We start from the raw sequence: 23,297 nt of genomic DNA, 5'->3' as shown, positions 1-23,297 counted from the left end.
TATCTCATTGTCCAATCACAAGGAGTTTTTCAGACAGCAGTGCAATAACGGGTGATAATGAACATGCACAATACTGATTTAGCATATTCAGATTGCTGTATTGACTGGTTGTTCATCACATTACCAGGTAATCAGGATGTTATTTTCAAACAGTAACATTTTCACGTCAATCATGGTCTACAACATAGGATACTCTGTAACTATTCATAGTCTTTTGGTTCATGAAATATTGTATAATCAGGCATTTATTAACATTAGTTAATTAAAGTCAATGCAATTGCAACTACAAAAGCATTTATTAAATGTTATGTGATGTTAATTTCTTAGTTAATGCCAAGGGATTAAAATCAAAAGTTAATTAATAATACAATTCAGTTTTATTTTTTTTTTAATTGACCTTAACTTATAACTATAGATTGGCTATTTCTCCGTATTAACTAATGCTTACTAATAAAATTTGATTGTAAAGTGTTACTTACACTTTACGTACTGTTAAAGTACTATTTTTTGCAGCTTATAGGTCAATAAAATGATAATACCGTAAACCATGTAAAAAGCTTAAGCATTTATTCACAACATGAAAACTTGATACCAGTGCAAGTCCAATTGTAGCATCTTTCTGCCATTTTGGTTTCTTTTCACACCACAATTTGCACTAATATGAACAGTTGAATCGGACCAAAATGCAGCCATGCGACAACATCCATCACAAATTGGCCAGATGTGTTATGGAATATATTTCCAAAACTGCTTTTCAATTGAAAAAAAAAATTTAAATAAAAAACTATTGTCACCAGCGCCAATAGCCTAGTCGTCAAGCGTGCCGACATATAGCACCATGGTGCTTACAGCGACTTGAGTTTGACTCCCAGCTCAAGGTCTTTTAACGACCCTTCCCCTCTCTCTGCTCCTAATACTTTGCTGCCTGTAACCTCCACTGTCCAATCCCAATTAAAGGTGAAAACCTAAAAAAGAAATTGTAAAAATAATAAACAAAATAATAAATAATTGATTGTCAATTGTGGTGACGCGGTGGCGCAGTAGGTAGTGCTGTTGCCTCACAGCAAAAGGTCACTGGTTCCAGCCTCGGCTGGGTCAGTTGGCATTTCTGTGTGGAGTTTACATGTGCTGCTTGCGTTCGCGTGGGTTTTCTCCGGGTGCTTCGGTTTCCCCCACAGTCTAATGACATGCAGTACTGGTGAATTGGGTAGACTAAATTGTTGAGTGTATGAGTGTGAATTAGTGTGTATGGATGTTTCCCAAAGTTAGGTTGCAGCAGGAAGGGCATCCGCTGCGTAGAACATTTCCTGGATAATTTAGCTGTTAATTCCGCTGTGGCAACCCCTGATTAATAAAGGGACTAAGCCAAAAAGAAAATGAATGAATGAATAATTGTCAATTGTCAGATTTAATATGTCAATATTCTTATACAGACCTCCCTAAAGTAAGCAAATAGAGGACGACAAGCCAGCAGACAGCACAACACTTGTTAGTACAGAAATGCAAATCTAAATACACCCTCTTATTTATCCTCTATCTCTGTAACTCGTATGATCCTAGTGAGGGGCCACAGCATGGGCACACAATAGCTCAGTTCCTGTCACAAATACACATTGCACTGATGACCCTGGGCTGGTAAGGGGCATTCAAAGCTGAGCCAGCACTCCACTTCCCCCTGTCAGCAAATTCGGGTCCTTTATCAGTCGGGCTTAATTACAGAGGAGGGGTCCTCATGTGGGCAGAGAGAGCTGACTGCTACATACAACAACTCCATGAAAGAGAGGAAAAAAAATAAAAATAAAAAAAACACATGGAGTCATGTAGTCCAAAAATGATGCACAGGTTAAAAGCAGCGAACGATGAAGTATATAAAATCAAGCACTTAACAAATAGTACAGATCCAAACTTTAAAGTATAAACTGAAGTTCCCATTTTCAATATTATCTGAATAACTGATAACTATTCTTATACATTTACATTTTTTAATTTTTTTTTTTTTACATTTAGTCATTTAGCAGACGCTTTTATACAAAGCGACTTACAAATGAGGACAAGGAAGCAATTTACACAACTAAGAGCAACAATGAATAAGTGCTATAGGCAAGTTTCAGGTCTGTAAAGTCTAAGAAGGGAAGTATTAGTAGTATTAGTTTTTTTTTTTTTGGGGGGGGTACAGTTAGTGTGATATTCAGAGAGGCATTTGCAGATTAGGAAGTGAAGTGGAGACTAAATAGTTGAGTTTTTAGTCGTTTCTTGAAAATAGCGAGTGACTTAATAATCAATAACAAATTAATGATAATTAATAACAACAATGATAATTAATAACAACTTAAGTGTCCAAACAAATGAAAATAAAGATTGTTCTTTGTGATTTGTAAACCATTTAACAGGATACATTTTTTAAAAAGCTTGTTCATATCACAGAAATGACTATTGCCTCCCTAAGTGGGTGGCATTTTCTCCGGTTCTAAATACTTTTACATTTTGTGGAGTAAAAGTTTCAATATTATGTATTGGAATATAGAAAATAAAAAATAAAACTGAAACAATAATTAATGAAATTAATTAATTAAAATATTTCAATGTATTATATTAGTATAATAATATAATATATTATAATAATATTAATATATTATAATAATATTAATATATATATATATATATATATATATATATATATATATATATATATATATATATATATATATATATATATATATATATATATATATATATATACAAACTACAATAACTACAATATAAAGTACAGACATGTTTAAATTTGTCATTTAATTCCTACTAGAAAAGCACATACTTTGTAATAGTTTTATTTTTCAGCATGATGTTGATCCCAAAAACAGCTGATGAAACAAAGACAGTCATGAAATGGCCTCCACAGAGTCCTGACCTCACTGTAAAAAGTGCTACACTCACAAAGTTGGTTCTATCTACTTTAAATAATTGCAATCTAGTTAATTTTATTTGCTTTATACCAAAAAAATAAAATTTGCTTCCTCTTTACTTAAAATATATCAGTTTTTATATAACTGTATATTTTAAATAAAACTAATGCAATTTATTTGAGTAGATTTTTGTACGTGGTTATTGTGTAGAATAAATGTTATAAAAGTGAGTTGACACAGACAATTTATTAGAGCAGCTGTCGATGCGGGCAGGTGTTCATAAAACGTGATTTTAATAGTTTGGCGTGACTCCTTTTTCATTGCCCGGGATTTAGCAGGCAGACGCAGCTTCTGCAATGGTCGACATTAACTGCTCCCAGCAGCGGATCTGATTAACACGGTAAGTTGCAAATTTAGCCGAATGATAATTGTAAAGTCATGCAAAACTGCTGTCTTCGCTAGGCAGGTGAGGTTTTAGCTTTGTAAATTGTACTGTAGCCTCAGGTATGTTAACAGTTAGACTGCTCTCACATGGAAAGCTAAGTTGGCTAACGCTAACCAACGCTAGTTTATACTAACGATTAAAAGTGAAATTATTGAGAAAAATAGTGAAAGTAGTTTTAAAACACTTAGTAGGTAAAACTAACGTTGCAGAACCGATTAACAAGGTCACTGGTGGGCGGTCGGGGTGTGGGGGTTCAGTTTGTTAGCGCTAACTTAGCTAAAGTTAGCTCACCTAAGTTATAGCAGCACATTAAGGATGGATATTAAATTCAGAAACGTATGCAACAGTTAAGTAGTTTGTGTTTAACGTAAGAGAAAGTATAACTTAAAGTTTGTGTTTTAGAGATTTAGTCCATAAGTTTTTTAATGCTGCATAGTGAATAAATTACAGATTTACAATTTATTTTAACTTAAATTACATTTACTACTGATGTTTACAGAACCATTTAAATTGTATGCACCTCATTCTAAAATGCATGTTCTTGGTCTTTAGATACCAAAGTGATTTTGTTACCTGTGGATCTTCAAACTTCACATCCAGGTAAGAAAAACATTAGATACAATTACAGCTATAATTATTTGCAGGTAAGTAAAACATTGGTAAAATTGCAAACAATAGTGGGCTCCATAGAATTAACTTACATTTGATATCTGAAGATTTTTTTTATGTGTGCAACAGTAAAAACAGTATAAAAATATCCTAATGCAGTTTCTTATTATCTGTCAGTCTTTCAATAAAGCTAACTGATAACACTGAATCACTGAACTGTCATTTGCCAGTGACATTAAATTTGAAGAAAAAGTCAATTAAATGTAGCTTTAGCAAACATTTAATGTAAACCTTAATGTAATGTGTAAAATGGCAATGTATCTATTTATTTATTTAATAAAATTTGTATTATGACGTGCAAAGTTTGGTGCAAAATGAAGATGACAATTAAATTATAGAATTTGTATTCTATAATTTTCTTATAGCCGTTTTCAAACAGTTTTAATATCTAAATTAAATACACATTCTTATGCTTTATAAGTTGCCAAAATAAACAAAAAAATGTAATACCTAAATTTTAACAATTCTGTGATTGACAGGAAACCACAATGACATGCACTGTTACACTGAGTAAAATCACAGTTTTCTTTAAAATTTGATAACTAAAAACACCTGGAATAATGTAATTACACAACCTCTATAACCTTTTTTTATTTTTTAAATAAAAGTTAGGTAATTTTAACTAAGGTAATTTTTAACTGATAAACTAAGGTGTTTCATCCATGCATCATTCTCACTGGACTTTTGTAACTTCACTTGTAGTTATTTTCTATTTAGTATTTAGCTATTTAATGTTGTTTGGTAGCAACCACCTGAACTCCTGTTTCTTTTTGTCTCTACCAATAGAGTTGTGAGGAATCAGAGGTGCATGCGGCTGCCCACGGGAAAAATTTGCCATCAGCCCAACACAGTTTGGATTATCATAGGACTGTCAGAGGTTTTCCAAACCTGTCAAATGCATGATGGCTCCTGTTTGGACTTACCGATGTCCTCGACTTCAAGTATCCATCAAAACTGTATACATTTAAGATGTATTAGAGACTCTTTGTGGGACTGGACATTATGCATCCAAAATCTTCATCAAAATATGCAAATCTCCTCACTGAGTTGCCTTGGATGATTTCTCAATAGGATCTGGTATTATTAATGTTTTTATTTATGTATTGTGTACGTGTAGCCACATTAATGGCCTATTTTGTAGTCACTATTAAAAGGAACATTGATTGATATTGAATACATGTTATGGTCTTTAATCCATCTTCCCATTCTTATTTAATTGTTATTGACAGGAAAGTCTGTTTATCTGTTTTTACTAGTGTATATTGTGCTTACAATATAGAAACGCCGATTTATTTTCTGAGGTTACAGCCAGAAGTCAATTAAATTCGTTTTAAATGACATATGCACGGTTAATTTTATTTAGATCATTAAGTTCATAATACTTAATTAAAATGAGTACAGTCAACATATAGCAATGTATAAGTAAGTTAAGTTTAACAAAAAAAGTAAGTTTATCTGATTTGAGTAATTTTAGAAATATTATTTGGCTCAACTTAATTTTATTGCATTTGTTTTAAGCAATGTTTTAGTGTTTAAAATACTTAAAAAAGGCTGGAAGTTGAATCAACCTAAAACGTCCGATGCAACCACTTGCCTCACTTTTTATAAGTTAGATCTAAGTAACATTTTTTACAGTGCTGAATATAATATATGATAAGTACAGGCGATATTTTAAGCAGTATGAGATTCACCTGAAGAGAAAAAAAGAAATAGATATAACATGCTCAATCTATGGAAGAACGCTTAGAGATCCTGAAAGATGTTTGACATTAAATAGCAAATGCTTTCAGAAAAGACTCTAGAAATCGTTTAAGCTGTTGCTTGGTGCTAAAGGATCACATTAAACACAGAGTTTTGATGCTAGTCTTTTGATTGAAAAAAAAATTGTGTATAAATATTATTTATATTAAATATTAAATACCATATTTTCTGTTTGTATATTAAAGGTATAGTTCACACAAAAGTAATGACCATGCGCATGCTCCATGCCAAGCTGGTGGTGGCTTACGAGACTGAGATAATGGTTTAAAATAAAAAAGTACATTCACAAAGGTGAGCAGATTATCTCTTAACAGTTGCTTTTCTAAGAATGAGTGACAGAAGGACATTTGCCATGCCACAAATCAGATAATGGACTGATCAGCGGACTCAACATAAAGGGATTTCCACCAGAGCCACAGGAAACCTGCTGTTCCTAGAAAGCGATCGAAAAACTTCAGCAAGGCCTGTGTAAACATTACAAGCAGATTACAGCTCCAGTAAGCTGAATAGACAACACCTTTTGAGGAACAAAAAAAAAAAAAAAAGTCATTTCCCTCAATAAACCTTTAGCTCAAGAATGACAGCTTATGTTATACAGAACTTGATCCGGAGAGAGATTAATTGCACAAATACAAGGTCAATGACTAAACGGAGACAGAAGACAAGATGCGAGTCTCTAAACACATTAAAGAAAGCCCGGCTTTGATCCGATGTAGACTTCTAATCCCATTGCAGGGGCAAACGGAGGTGGAATCTCCACGGAGTACTCTGTGATTTGTTTGAAATCGTACTCCGTTTGCTACCTGCTACTTTCATCTGTCTCACTCAGTAGATTGGCTTAGTACGTGTACAAAATGTTCTGAAATAATACTTGTGTACGCATTTCTCCCTATCCATGTCATGCTGTATGTACTGTACTCTTACGGCATTCAGATGAGAGTGTGGCTTTAAAAATTTAACGATGACTTGAATCTTGCTTCGCGTCTCAATTTGTTTCCCAAATGTACACACTGTGCTGGGGATGGGAAAGAACATACAGTATGTTTAAAAAAATAATAATAAAATTATACAGCTTTAGGATATAACAATTGATCACGAAAAAAGAAAATCAGCATATTTCCAACAGATCATGCACTGTAAAAATATACAGAAATTAGCAGTTTTCTGTATTTTTTTATTCATATTTTTATTTTTTCCAGTTTATTTATGCATTTGAACTGCATCATGGGACATTGATCTTTCTTCCAACAATTTTTAACCTTGAAAAGTATAAAAATTGTTTTTAATAGTTTTAATAAATGCTTTTTAATAGTTTAAAGCAGTGGTAGGGAACCTACTGTATATGGCTAGAGACCCACATGTGGCTCTTCGAACAAAAATACATGGCTCTCTAGCAAACTGCCTACAATAATATTTTTCGAATAACAAAATTATTATTTCACTAGAAATAATATAGGAAAAAAACTAATCCTTTTTATTGTAATTTTTTTTACAGTGACATGATTAAGAACTTAGTTAACAATAAAAGGACATTTCAACCAATGTGCTTGTGTGGCACTGTGGATAAACTTAAAATGCAACACCAATAAAGGCAAACAACTAACATGTTTATGGTAACCTCGCATTTAAATTCAAACAATATTCATGAGTGATGATGGCCAAAAGAAGAAATTCAAAGAATTGTCCTTCATTTGTCCTTGCTATATACTAATATATAAAGCCCATTGGCTATCAGAATGGCTGTTAGAAATGGTTCTTGATATATTGTCTGGTTTGGTGTTGTGGATTACGGTACAAAATACTTGTAATAAACTGCCAGTATATTTTCGGATATCTTACAGACTTATTCCTCTATACATAATTTCTTATACATTATACTATTCAAAATCACTAAAATGTCAAAAAAAGACACATTTGTTAAACTGTAGTTGAATTTTCAACACCAAAAGTCGACAGCAGAGATTAATATCCCATAACGCAATTCACAACTGTAATTAAACAGAAAACACTTGTGATTCACAAACTCTGGAAATAGTTTATTATGTACAGCATGGGATACAGAATGAATATGTTTTGCTTTGAATCACAGGAATAATATTATCATCACATTTGTTGGTAATTGTGACCTGCTGATATAATTAAAATATAAATATAAATATAATTATATTGCATTTTTATATCAATTATAAATCATTAAATCATCATTAATGATTATAAATCATTACACATTTATTTCAAATAAATAAATTAATTACTAGAACAAATAATATTTTTAAATAAAATTATTAAAATAAACATTATTTTTTTCCCAAACTGCAACAACAAAAACAAGCAATTTGTATTTATTTATCTTTTCTAATTTCTCAAAAGCCAAAAAAAAGGTATATTTTGACAAAATATGCTTAATTTATAGTTGTGTGCTATTTTTCTATACATAATAACCAATAAACGTATGGTCACTTTGTTACAATTATAGCTATATTTTTTTCTGAATAAACTCTTAAATAAATTAACACTTGATAGATTTTAAACCCTACTATTTCGTTGGAGTGCAGTAAGTACACTATTCTGCATTTCTGAATGGCTGTATTTAAATGTCTTAATTTACTAAAATGTATAAATCTATTTAAATTTCATGTTGCGTCTGGTGCAAACAGCAAAATTGCTAATCACTGCAAATCACGCAACGTGTTGGGACCTGAGTTACAATGTCACCTGCTTATCTAATGTTGCCACCAAGGTAACCCATGGTGCTGAAATATGATTGGTTAAACTGGAATGGGGGGGGGGAGGGTGTTGAGAGAAAAAAACAAAAAAACAAAGCCAGCATTGTTTTTCAGATAAACAAGCGCATTCACTGTGCATGTTTCCTAAATATCTGCAAACGTGTTATAGTATTTTTATGCTTTAGAAAAGTCAAAAACGTACATACAGCACCTTTAGATGAGGAAAATAAACATGCATTAATGAATGTGATAAAGTTTGTGAGTTTACAGTATACAGAACACTAAAAACTAAACTACACAACTCAAAAGAAACAATGCTAATCAAAATAATAAGAGTTGACTTACTGTAGAACAAAATGATAGATTTAATTTTATTTTACATTTTTGCATTTATGAGGAAAAACTTTTGCTATGAATGTGACACCTCTTCGTTATGGATGTGACGGATGTGAAATTGACACTTGAGTGACTTTGGTACATCAAATATAATTGTTTGAAAACATTGACAGATATATGTTTTGAGTATTTTAAAATACAGGCACAAAACTTAGAAAGGGTTTCACTGTTTTGGTGAAAACTTTAACATTTGCATGGAATTGCTCATACGATCATTCAGGATATGTACTTATATATATAGGCACAAATACTCAGTAAATATCTTGATAATAGGCATATAAAAAGGCACTAGTCAATAGTGAGAATTGGTACTTAAATGTAAGTGTTACTATAAATGTACTGCTTAAATTGACTAAGCTCCTGATATATAGACTACTAAGATTAGTGCCTAATAATTCTACCCTCACATAATTATTATATGCTAATTGCTTAAAAGAAAAAAAAGTGCTTAAAGGAGACCCAATTTCCAGTTTTCCAGGAAGTTGTGTCACCTTATGTCTTTATCTCCATACAAGATACAAATTGCTGCCAGTGGCAGGTGGAATGCAGTGTTCAGCATGTTCCTGAAGGTGCAGGGATTCGCACTAGAGCCTGTCTTTAAAAAAACACTGACTGCAAGATAAGATTAGAGCGAAATATAGCTGCTCACTGAAGATAAGAGGTGACTAATTCCCGATGCCTGGGGCACAGAGCCTCCCAAATCCTCACTGCAGATCCCTCGAGTCTGACGTCTACACTGCAAAACAGGAGCAAACTGAGCAAATGATGAAGCTCCTTGAGTTTCGCAGTATTTTCCATATCATAGAGTCACACGTAGAGTTTGGATGAATAGGAGATTAGAAGTGAAGAAAACTGCACTGGAAAATTAAAGGTGACATGGCATGCCCACTAAAATAAAGCTCTGGTGTCCCCAGAATGTGTCTCTGAAGATTCTGCTCAAAACACTTCACAGAAGATCATTTATTATAGCTTGTCGAATTTGCAAAAGCACACCAGTTTTGTGTTTCCCTTTAAATGTAAAATAAGTTGCTGAACTCCAGAAGTGAACAATACGGTCTATAATAAAACAAGAGAAAATCATGTAGCAAAGTGACTGTAATGACCAGAACCAAATACAATATAAGTATGTTTCCACAAGGGCTGAAATTTATAATCGATTTATTTTATTTAACTGATTACAAAAAAATAATCAATTAAATTTGTACCAATCAATGCTTTGTTTACAAAATAAAATACATTTATTGCAAAATTATTTGATTTGCTTGTTATTCATTCATTCATTCATTTTCTTGTCGGCTTAGTCCCTTTAAAAAACCGGGGTCGCCACAGCAGAATGAACCGCCAACTTATCCAGCAAGATTTTACACAGCAGAAGCTCTTCCAGCCACAACCCATCTCTGTGGGAAATGATTTGCTTGTTATTTATTTTAATTAAGCAATATACAGCTTGGTTTTATTTTATGCTGTAATTATATCATTAGTAAATGTAATTTTGGGTGAAACAAAAAAAAATATATATATTTTTTTTTAAAGTCAGAATATAGTACAGTAGCTGCAAATTGTTATATGCATGTGTGTATCTGTAATTGGCTTTTATAGACTTTCTACTGCTCTGTTGCATACCAGTCATGTCCTAAAATTGAAAAAAGCTTATTATTTAAATTGATCGATTATAGTGGTAGATAAATCGATTATTAAAATAACTGATAGCTGCAGCCACTCTCCACCCTCCTATTTGTACATGCATTTTGGAATATTGCTTAGAAACGTGTGCTAAATAATAAATCACATGCGATCTATTATCAGCAATGAATCTCCAGCACCTGTGTTCATCTGCAGCAGTGTTTACTACACAAAGTTATAGTTCTCTGCCAAACTACACAAAATATTGCATGTAGATCACAATGAGATTTACTGCTGATCACATCACTTTCCTCACATGATGTGCAATCGCTTCTGTTGTATGTATGTTTGACACCCAGTGGTTGAACTAGGTATTGCACTCCTATTTCAAAACACAAACACAGTGTAGGTTGCCAGATTAAAGACATAAACCCTACCTAATGACTACCAAGCCTAAAGGCTGATTTAAATTGTGTTCTAAATAAAATCAACGGCACGTAATAAAAGGAATATTTTCCATATTAAAAAGAGTTTTTTCTTCTAACCAACACCTGAAATGTATACTTTGGAAACATCTTCTATTTCTTGCAGATGGACAGCAGGATTAACTGACAATGATCACCTCAGGTACACCTCATGTACTGTATTCAGTGTTAAATGCTAATAATAGTTTGAATGCAGTTTTACATGACATATATTGCCATATCCTGAAAGCAGCAGCAACCTCAGATTTTGAAAATAAAATTAACCATTTGAAATTGAACTTTAGAACAGTGACTCAGTGCAAGCCAACAAATATCAGTGTTTCAGCATGTGCATTTAATAGTATTACAGTTAAGTATTAAAGGTTTAATTTGTATTATTTAGATTATAAACCTTATTTCGTTGGAGTGCAGCGAGTGCACTATTCTGTGCTTCTGAACGGCTTTATTTAATTTTCTGTCATGTTTTGTCTGGTAAAAACAGCCCAATTGCTTATCACTGCAAATCTCATCATGTAGCTTGTTGTTAGGACACGGGGTTACAATGTAACTTACTCACCCAATGTTTATGTTCAAAATTATTATTATTATTTTTTTTACCTTGTAAACACCTTGTATTTTAACTGTAAGAAAAATACAAATGCTACATTAAAATTTTGTAGGTAACATTTCTGGTTACTGTTACTAATTCAGGTAAGTAACAATAAGTTTCTTTAACATGTACAGAGTGCGATAAATTGACTTACCCAGAACTCCCTGCATGAGACTTCACTTTAGATTTTTTATTATTTATTAATTGACATCACTATGTTTTTATTTTTATTTTTTGTTTTTATTTTTTTTTTATTTTTTTTTTTTTTCATAATCATTTATGTACATTAGAGCTTTATATTACATCTAATGTTGATGAATATAGTTTATTGCATTACTTTAGTTTGTTCCTCAGCTAGTGGAAAAGCTGTTTGAGATAATTATTGGTTTATAAAAATTTGCTTTTGGTTGCGTTTTAGTAACAAATGTGCAATGTGTAGATCCAGCCTGATCTCATGAGGAAACATTTTGGGAAAGGTTTGTCAGTTTAGAGGCTAATTGATACAAATTCAGTAATACGAATACGAATTCAGCTTCCCCTAAACCCAACCGTCAATGGGGAAGGAGCAAATCGTACTAAATTGCACAAAGGAGATTGTACGAACTCATACAAATTAGTCGCTAAATCAATAAGTTAAGAATTGCCGTGAGATAGAATTGGTAGATCTTGGTACATCAAAACATTAGCTTAAGACTATAAATGAACAAAATACAGTAGTTTACTGTGAATTTTTGATTTTTCTTTTTTATGTTTTCTACATAGTTTTAACTATAAAGTTCTCACATCTACAGTTGCCCTTGTTTACCATAACTTTTACATTTTGTTTTACGTATAATGTTCTTTTTAGCAATGTTTTAATAATTTTATATAAGCTATGCAACATAAGTAATTCCAATGTGACTCTACAGACTACAACCCCCATGCTCCATTGTGTTTGTTGATAAGAATATGTGCTTTACTGAGTGAAGTCCAACTGTGAAGAAGTGAAATGAATGAGAAGCTATGCAGTGGTACATAAAAGTAGTAACAAAACCCAGAGAATTAACACAAAAGAAAAAAAAACTGATGATGAAAAGCAAGACGAAAGAAAAAGGAAAGAGATTATTTCAAAGAATAGCGGACGCTAGGTCGAGAATGGCTGCTAAATGACCCAGACAAGGCTATAATATACAGTAGTGCACTTACTGTTGGACATACTGTGGTGAGATGAAGGGGCTTGGCTGAAACACGCAATTCGAAAGTCGGAAATGTACACACCTGCACACAAAGTCTGACCCACACATACACATTTGGGACAAAGCAGTTTTGGGCGACTGATGGCAAGTTGAGGGACATACTTAAAACATATTTAATTTGAATATTGATGTAATTGCTGTTGGTCATTGATCCCCATACCCATAAGTATACAATACACTTTAAATCATTATCAGTCCTAATAATTAATATGGTGTTTTTTTTTGTTTGTTTTTTAATAAAAGTTAGATTAAGGACAATTTAAGGATCACTGTGCAATCCCAACATACAAATTGATTATCGTTTTATAAATATGTATTTATATTTATTATACATTGCAACAATCAATCAGACCACAAGGTTTTACTGGTTTTATCAACATATCTTTATCAATTTGTTGGGGTGTGTATCCACAAACTTAAATCCAGGTCAGAATGTATATTTCATGTTAAAATTATGTTTTACATAAAATGGTGTTTTACAATGATGTAAACCAATGTAAACCGATGTTTACCAATATTTTGACTGTCAGATTTACAGAAAAATTTAAACAATAAAGAAGATAATATCAATGAATATGAGTTAAAAAACTAAAGTTTTGCGAATTTCATTTCATTAAGACCCCTTGATGGAACTAATCTTTGACCCATGTATGAATACATTTAAAAAAGAAACACAAGAAAACATATAGCTTGAATGCAATGTCAGTCGCTTTAGATAAATTCTTTGAAAAGTGTATTCATGTCAATGGTTATCAGCAATGGCTGTATCATGAGAATGATTTCAACATCAGTTAATCCTTTTAAAAACTGTCACTTGAAGATATTACTGTAGTGACGGCTGTCACGGCAACAAAATGGATTTGAGCTGAAATTACATTTCCCCCCCAAACCAATGGCAGAAAAGGGAAGTGGTTTTGCAGTTTTAATTCATAATGAAGAACAGTTATTTGCTGAGTCCGCCATTGTTTAGATATAAAGTAATAGTAACATTAATCAGACTTGATTAAGTGGAGAAATCGAATCCCTGGAGCATTTCAGATAACATGAAAAGGGAAATGTAGTAAATCTATTTTAGTAAACATTGTATTTCTGCAAGCATATGAAAGCCATTCTGATTTAGCACTCAATATGACGTGGGAAGGGTCTTTTTTTTATACATAACGCAACCCCTTACAGAGGTAGTACACCCAAATATTCTGTCATCACTTGCTCACCATTCACTTGTTTCAAACTTGACTTTCTTTATTTAAAATATATTATTTTTTTGTAGAAAGTTGACTCATGCACAGTTTGCACAAAGGGAAAGCAGCTCCCACATACAAAATTCAAAGATAGAACGATAGAACGACGGACGGACGGACAGACGGACAGACGGACAGATAGACAGATAGACAGATAGACAGATAGATAGATAGACAGATAGATAGATAGATAGATAAATGGACAGACAGATATAGACAGACAGACAGACAGACAGACAGACAGACAGATAGATGGATAGATAAATGGACAGACAGACAGACAGACAGACAGATAGATAGATAGATAGATGGATGGATGGGTAGATAGATAGATAGATGGACAGACGGACAGAGAAATAGATAGATAGATAGATAGATAGATAGATAGATAGATAGATAGATAGATAGATAGATAGATAGATAGATAGATAGATAGGGACGGACGGACGGACGGACGGACGGACGGACGGACGGACGGACGGACGGACGGACGGACGGACGGACGGACGGACGGACGGACGGACGGACGGACGGACGGACGGACGGACGGACGGACGGACGGACGGACGGACGGACGGACGGACGGACGGACGGACGGACGGACGGACGGACGGACGGACGGACGGACGGACGGACGGACGGACGGACGGACGGACGGACGGACGGACGGACGGACGGACGGACGGACGGACGGACGGACGGACGGACGGACGGACGGACGGACGATAGATAGATAGATAGATAGATAGATAGATAGATAGATAGATAGATAGATAGACAGACAGACAGATAGACCGATAGATAGACAGAGAGAGATAGATGGACGGATGGATGGATGGGTAGATAGATAGATGGACAGACAGACAAATAGACAGACAGACAGACAGTTAGCTCCTGATTGGTTAACGCTGCACGAATGTTCGCTAAAGTTTACATTTTCTAACTCGAGCGATTCGTGCGTCAAACGCGCAAAACACTCAAAAAAAACAAACTGCGCCATCCGTATATATTGTGCAGCAGGATGTCTATTCGCATCTTTGCATCGACCCAACATGTAAATCCCTCACGCTTGATGCTTCCTCTGACTATAATGCTGCGTTCACACTAGATTCAGAGCAACACAAACAGAACACAGAAGTATAAATGCACGACTACTTGCAATGCATTCACTGTAGGTTACAGTGATCACTCAACGCAGAAGTATCAGTAAGCCTTTAATGTCTGCAATAGTTACAGCAAAAATCCACCCCAGCATGACCAGCAAAACCAAAACCCCTCAGCAAAGGACATACGTCTGGCACAGACTCAGAGGGAGCTCATTACATCATGCATGGATAGATACATGTAGTACCCAATCGCTCCCCTTGACTAAACGGCCCAGTCAATGACAGGCTAATGGGTTTGCGGCCCTCATCATTGACACTGGCACTGACACAGCAACAGCCTGCAGTGCTGAGAGACATATGGACCACCCGCCGTTAAATATGATGAGATCTAATAGATGGAGGTGAGGCTGGGGTATTAAACCTGAAGGGGCTACTCATCAACACACTTCGATCAATGTGTGTTCGCCCGATCCCGTTATCCACTGCCCTTTAACAGCTCCCGAGTTCAAAACAAGACTTTACGTGAGCCACTTTTGGAGTAGGTTTGAATCTAAATGCGTCAAAATATTCCACTCCTTTGTACTATTAGACTAAAGCTAAAAGAATATATTGACCGACATTAAGAATACAAAGCATACATAAGAGCTCGAAGGGATTTGACAAAAGTCTTTCTTCTATACTACATGAACAATGCTTCTCTATGGTTATATTTGCCCATGATCCAATGGGATTGTGGAGCTCTTTAAAATGCAAAAAATGAAAGAGGGGGCCACTGCTGCACATCGCAAAATATCATGTCCGATGGTGTCTGCTAGTGAGTCAGCATTACAAACAGTTCTGGAGGAATAAAAAGCCCTGGGGTACTTAAGGTAAAAGAGGATGGTGGGGATGAGTCTTGATCCACATTTCAGGGACATGTGGGAATTAAACTGAAGGATGGTGTGGCATTAACTGTGCCTAAATTAGTCAAAATAAAATGGTTATGTATACATGTTGTGTATTTACAAAAAAGTGGGGGGATTTTAGTTCTTGGGTATATTTCCGAAAACTATTGTTAGGCAACTAAGGTCGCAAGTCTCATCGTTACAAGCATAGTTCGTTGATTGAGTAGTTCCCAAATCCATAGTTTCAATGAACTGCGTCGCAAGCTTGTGCGCTTGCAAGTATACCTCTAGACCTGTAGTTAGAAGCATAGTTCCTGGCTTGTTCTATTCCCAGTTATCCCCCCTATGTCCTATTCATTTCGAATGTTGCAACAATTAAACTTGGAATGATTAAAAAATTAATACATTAAAAACTAAACTTTTACGTCCAATTTGCAAGTATTTTTTTACACTTCAGTTTTATCAATCTTCATTTTGACAATTATGCACTCTTTCCAGCCATGTCACCCTGCAGCCCAAGACCGGTTACTCACTGAAGCTAAGCAGGGCTGAGCCTGGTTAGTACCTGGATGGGAGACCGCTAGGGAACACTAGGTTGCTGTTGGAAGTGGTGTTAGTGAGGCCAGCAGGGGGCGCTCAACCTGTGGTCTGTGTGAGTCCTAATGCCCCAGTAAAAGTGAAGGGGACACTATACTGTCAGTGGGCGCAGTCTTTCGGATGAGACGTTAAACCGAGGTCCTGACTCTCTGTGGTCATTAAAAATCCCATGGCACTTCTCGTGAAAGAGCAGGGGTGTAACCCCGGTGTCCTGGCCAAAGTCCCTCTATCGGCCCTTACGATCATGGCCTCCCAATCATCCCCTTCCACCGAATTGGCTCGATCACTGTCTCTCCACTCCACTAATAGCTGGTGTGTGGTGAGCGCACTGGCGCCGTTGTCCTGTGGCAGCCGTCGCATCATCCAAGTGGATGCTGCACACTGGTGGTGGTGTGGAGAGACCCCCCCCTCATGATTGTAAAGTGCTTTGGGTGTATGGCCATACACAATAAATGCGCTATATAAATACACATTACATTACATTACATTTGTACCGCACTTTGAAATGGTTTATGACATTTTGAATGCAGCCGTGGCTCATGACGAAAGCTATAGGTGGCCTATTATTTAAAAGAGGCCTAAGCTTGTTAAATCAAAAATGTATAGAATAGGTTAATGGCTTTAGTTTATAGTAGTCTATTAATTAAGAAATTTATCTCCACTGCATATGACATGGTCCTTCCTTTTATGCAGTGTTTGAATGATAAAAAAACAAATGAATAAATAAATAAAATAAATTGGAAAAAACAACAAAAAAACGAGCGCATGTTTTTATCAAAATCAATATTGGATTTAAAAAATGTGTGTGCGTGTAAAACAATAGAATTTGCACAAAACTTAAGGTTTTTCTCTAAAGAAGTAGTTACTCCAGCCCATTTAGAGCATCATTAGGGACATTTTACATTATATCTAACGTGGTTCAAACGATGGATCTGTGGCAAAGCAACTACGGTTTTGGGAAACACTCATCACTACATTGTTCTTTCACCAATTCTTTTCTACTATGGTTGTTCAGTCACAAGTTACTGAACGTCATTTTTTAGGAAACGCACCCCTGATCAATGCCGCGATGAGTACAAAACAATAAAAAGTAAAACTCAAAAGTGCATCACAGTGTCGAAAACAAACTAAGTAAAACAAAACATAAATAAATAAAATAAAAATAAATGGCTTAGAAAAACAAAGCAGCATCAAAAAGTCAAGCAAAAACAAAACTAGACAAAAATTAATACAACAGAAAACAACAACACTCACAAACTCACACAAATGAAAAGCCTACAAAAAAAAAGCAAAAAAAAACAAGTTTTTTTTTCACTCAACGCAAGTCATACCATAAAAAAAAAAAAAAAACACAAAACAAGGAATAAAAATATAATAGAATAAAAAAGTGGACTACAATATGAAACTGAATCCACAACAAAAGTAATTTCTTTAAAAAAGCAAAGCAAGTATCAAAACAAAGAAAGAAAGAAAGAAAGAAAGAAAGAAAGAAAGAAAGAAAGAAAGAAAGAAAGAAAGAAAGAAAGAAAGAAAGAAAGAAAGAAAGAAAGAAAGAAAGAAAGAAAGAAAGAAAGAAAGAAAGAAAGAAAGAAAGAAAGACTAATACAAAAAACAACACAAAAAACATAAACTAAAATAATGCATTAAAACTCAAACTAAAAACAACACAGAAACAACAAAGCTAAAAAAAAAACTAAAAACAAATACAACAGAAAACAAAACACTCAAACTTAACCACAAAAAGTAAATCTTATAAAAAAGCAAAACAAAGCTCAATACAAAATAAAAGTCTTGCCACAACAAAACTAAACACAAAACAAGACATCTAATACAATAAAACTATACAATAAATAACAAAAAAGCAAAGTGAAATACAAAACTAAACAGAAACCTAGTAAAGTAAAAAGGAACACATCAAAAAGTCATACCACAAACAAAACAAAATAAGATAGGCCTATCTGTTGTCCCTGTTTTTGTGTGCTTCAAATGCTAAATATTTCTTTTCGTTTCCGACCATTTGTACACATAATGTTCATGTTGCGGATGTGAGCACAGACTCCTAATAGTAACTCAAGTAATTTATTTAAATTAAGTTACAAAATATGACCATGATTGCATTAATATAATTGCAGGGTTTTGTTTACAAGAGTTTAATCCACTTACAATAGTGGACAAACACAATGACAGTTTTGAAGGAAAAGCTTGCTTTAACTGTAGTCTGCTCTCTGCAAGACAGTGAAGACAAACAGCCATCTCCCCAGACCAAAAAGTGGTTTGTCACAAAAGTATTCTGGCACTGATTTCTCCGGGTACGACAGATTTTCAATAAACAAAGAAAAAGCGCTGAGCTGCTCTAAACGCAGCCCTGTTTTTCACTGAATGCTGGATCAAACAGAATGCAATTAGTCTTATGTACAGTATGCACTCACTTTATTTCAAGTACACATTTTTATATACTGAAGTAACGAAATGAAAATTCTCACATGCTACTAAACAATGAAATACAGTCATCATAATGATTTTTGCTACTTGTTCAAACTATTTCTTTGAAATGAGCTGAATCAACCCAATTCTTGAGTTTTTTTTTATTTAAACTTATCTGCTTTAAATCCAATCCACTTAAATTTGTAAAAATAATTAAGTCAACTTCATCGATTTGTGTTTGGACAACACTGCATGACAACACTGCATTTTTTATAGTGATAAGAAAAATATGTACGTTAGGATAAGTCTGGTATGTTAGACTTAATTGGCTTAACTGTGTTTTATTTAATAAGGTATTAAGGTATTATCCAAATGAACTAAATTTTACAAAGAATGTAAGCTAATATTATTGAGCGTCACAATAAAAAAAATATATATATATATATATTTTATACTTTATTTTACTATATACATATAATGTATGTGTTATGGGTTTGAATTATATTGCAGAAGACTTATGAGTCTACTAGGCTGGGATATTAGTAGGATTATGGACTGATTTGGTGGCATGGGTAGGTTTAGGTGTACGGGATGGGTCAACAGTGTTATAAATGCAATTACAGATTACATTTTACAATTGCAATTACATACAAGTAATAAAATAAAATGTATGTAAAATAAAGTACTTAAGGGCGCTGTAGCAAATGATTAATTAAAGTACATACATAGTAGTTAATCTGACTTCTAATAAAGAGGGAAGGAAGGAAGGAAGGAAGGGAGGGAGGGAGGGAGGGAGGGAGGGAGGGAGGGAGGGAGGGAGGGAGGGAGGGAGGGAGGGAGGGAGGGAGGGATGGATGGATGGATGGATGGATGGATGGATGGATGGATGGATGGATGGATGGATGGATGGATGGATGGATGGATGGATGGATGGATGGATGGATGGATGGATGGATGGATGGATGGATGGATGGATGGATGGATGGATGGATGGATGGATGGATGGATGGATGGATGGATGGATGGATGGATGGATGGATGGATGGATGGATGGATGGATGGATGGATGGATGGATGGATGGATGGATGGATGGATGGATGGATGGAAGGAAGGAAGGAAGGAAGGAAGGAAGGAAGGAAGGAAGGATGGATGGATGGATGGATGGATGGATGGATGGATGGATGGATGGATGGATGGATGGATGGATGGATGGATGGATGGATGGATGGATGGACGGATGGACGGACGGACGGACCGACGGATGGACCGACGGATGGACCGACGGATGGACCGACGGATGGACCGACGGGCGGTTTGAGCAGATGGATGGATGAATGGTTGGGCAGATAGATGGATGGGCAGAAGAATGTATGGCCAGAAAGATGGATGGGCGGAAGGATGGATGAATAGATGGGCAGAAGGATAGATGGCTGGATGGACAGATAGGCAGAAAGATGGATGACTGGATGGACAGATGGATGGGCGAAGAATGGAAGGAAGAATGTAACATACATATATTAGTTTTTTTTCTTTTTAAGCTGTTAATTAGACTTGTTTTGTAAAGCCTAGGGGAAAAATACATATATTCACATGTGAAATTCAAACAATATTCAGCAGACCCTATAAAGAAGAAAAGTGGGAAAAGATGTCAAAAATCTTCAGCTTTTCAAAAGGAATATATTTGCTGACTCCTTTGATCCCTGAGCTCCTGGACGGCGTCGGGCAAGAGACTGACAGCTTTCACGGGAGACAAATAATTATGCTTTTGTCAGAAGAGTGCTCTTTTCAATCAACTGTCACTTCACTCAGACACTAATAAAAAAAATCTGCCAAAATAAATAGACTCCAACAACAACAACAACAAAAAAACACACTTCTATCAGATGCCTATAGAAGGGTGATTTTGCATAGCGCTCTCCGTGTGTTTTCTATGAGTCTCCCTGGAGGAATCAAGCCATGCTTCTACCAAGGCTTGAATCAGCAGACAGCTCCACACAGCACACGCACCGACCCTCTGATTCTACATGACATTTCTGAGCTCAAAAAAGGAAGATCTAGGCACTTCTTATTGTGTGGGAGCAGTACACTTGAATACCAAGAGCTTTGTGAATCCAGGTAAAGTGCAGAGGGTTTCTAAAGACGGTAATGTTCCATCACGCTGTATGGCTCTTGCAATTTGTGCTCTTCTAGCAACAGACAAAAGTAACAAGTATTTTTTTGTCCTATTTTCAAGTTGTACTACGCCATCTGTTATTCTATTAATCTATTATTCCTTTTTTTATTCCAGCATATAGGGCAGAGCGCTTCATGAAAATGCACTTATTTATTTAAAAAAAAAAAATCAGAGTAATTACCAGATTCTGGATGCTGTAATTAAAACACATTAAAATCTAAATCCATTTTTAATTATGTTTTACATTATTAACATTTTCTTTCATTTATTCATTTTCTTGTCGGCTTAGTCCCTTTATTAATCCAGGGTCGCCACAGCGGAATGAACTACTGACTTATCCAGCAAGTTTTTACGCAGTGTATGCCTTTCCAGCCGCAACCCATCTCTGGGAAACATCCACACACACATTCACACACACACACACTCATTCACTACGGACAATTTAGCCTACCCAATTCACCTGCACCACATGTCTTTGGACTGTGGCGTAGACCGGAGCACCCGGAGGAAACCCACGCGAACACAGGGAGAACATGCAAACTCCACTCAGAAACGCCAACTGAGCCGAGGCTCGAACCAGCAACCCAGCAACCTTCTTGCTGTGAGGCAACAGCTCTACCTACTGCGCCACTGCAGGAATCCCAATGAAAATAAAGGCTTTTAAAGTAAAAATATACAATAAAATCCAGGATTACCTACTGTATACAGCTAATTTAAAATATATTTTTTATTTTAGCTAAGTTTTACCTACATAAAAAAACACATATTTAAACAATTCTAAGTAAAATTATTACATTTTCCCAGTACAGGGTTGTGGCTGGAAGGCCATCCACTGCGTAAAACATATGTTGGAATAGTTGGTGGTTCATTCCGCTGTGGATAAATAAGGGAATAAGCCGAAGAAAAATTTGTGAATGAACGAATGAATGAATTACATTATATATATATATATACAATCCATAATTATGAAAAGCATAATCATAATTATACTGGTGCCCTACTTAAAGGTAAAAATGTGTGAAATACATAAATTAAGTAAATTAAAGTCTCCTACAAAAAAAAAATTGATTCTGTGATATTATATACACACATACACAGATCACATACTGTATCACATACAAATTATGGAGAATGACATTAAAAAAAAAAGTTTTTATTGATTTAATAATTTTGGGTAATTTTTTTCTTTTCAATAACAAACATTTAATTTTTCTAAACATTTTATAAACCCAGTTTTGGTTGTCAAGTGTATTTGTGATTGTCTAGAGTCTGAACATACTATGCAAATCACAAAATGATGCTTATGCAGTTTCATTCATTCATTTCCTTCGGCTTAGTCCCTTATTTATCAGGGGTCGCCACAGCGGAATGAACTGTCAACTATTCCAGCCGCAACTACTTCCGGGAGTCTTCCGTATTTCAGACCCATCTCCCGTCACCGTCCCATTTAGTTATTTCTCCCGTAAAACTTCTGTAACTACTCCCCAATTAGTGTGAAACCTCTTTGATGTTTCATAGGTTTGTACCTCTATGATGACACTGTTTTATAAACAATTTATTAAATCTGTTTTACCTTTCTGCATTGTAACTTGGTACACTAATCTAAGTCTGTCAAATAAGAAGTTGTTGAGTAGCTTTGTGAAGGTGGCAGGCAAGGTTATCAGTTTTAACCAAACTTCAGCTCAGGGTATCTTAGGCACGCTGGATCACCCACTGTATTCTGTTTCAGCTGCTGCCATCAGCACATAATTTTAGAGTTCCCATATTCAGGACAAACAGAATTAGAAAACATTTTATAATGGTGGCCATTAGGTCATTAAACGAGTCAAGCTGGGAGGGAGATGCATTTAAATATTCATTTATTGTATGTTTTATGGTAAAAATTTGGTAATTTGTACATGGAACTTCACCTGTGTTATGGCACCTTGCTGTAATTTTAGTTTCCCTAAACAGGATAATAAAGTTGAGTCTTAGTCTTATGGGGCTTTAAGTTGGGATACGGGTAGTAGAGTTGGGCCGAAATGACGATGCCATCGTCC

The 23,297-nt window shown here is 35.0% G+C and overlaps 1 protein-coding gene and 1 long non-coding RNA gene across 9 annotated transcripts in view; one reads left to right on the top strand and one right to left on the bottom strand.

Annotated features, from left to right (window-relative positions):
* The window catches only part of tmem132e (transmembrane protein 132E), a 1,112,950-nt gene that overhangs the window by 528,524 nt on the left and 561,129 nt on the right, over positions 1–23,297 (bottom strand). The window lies entirely within an intron of this gene.
* LOC137495646 (uncharacterized) lies at positions 3,206–5,191 on the top strand. Its single transcript, XR_011015614.2, has 3 exons — positions 3,206–3,303; positions 3,901–3,948; positions 4,804–5,191. It is a non-coding gene; the product is annotated as an uncharacterized lncRNA (long non-coding RNA).

Source organism: Danio rerio, chromosome 5, assembly GCF_049306965.1.
Source record: "Danio rerio strain Tuebingen ecotype United States chromosome 5, GRCz12tu, whole genome shotgun sequence".
NCBI lineage: Eukaryota > Metazoa > Chordata > Actinopteri > Cypriniformes > Danionidae > Danio > Danio rerio.
This window is presented reverse-complemented; position numbering and strand designations above follow the sequence as displayed.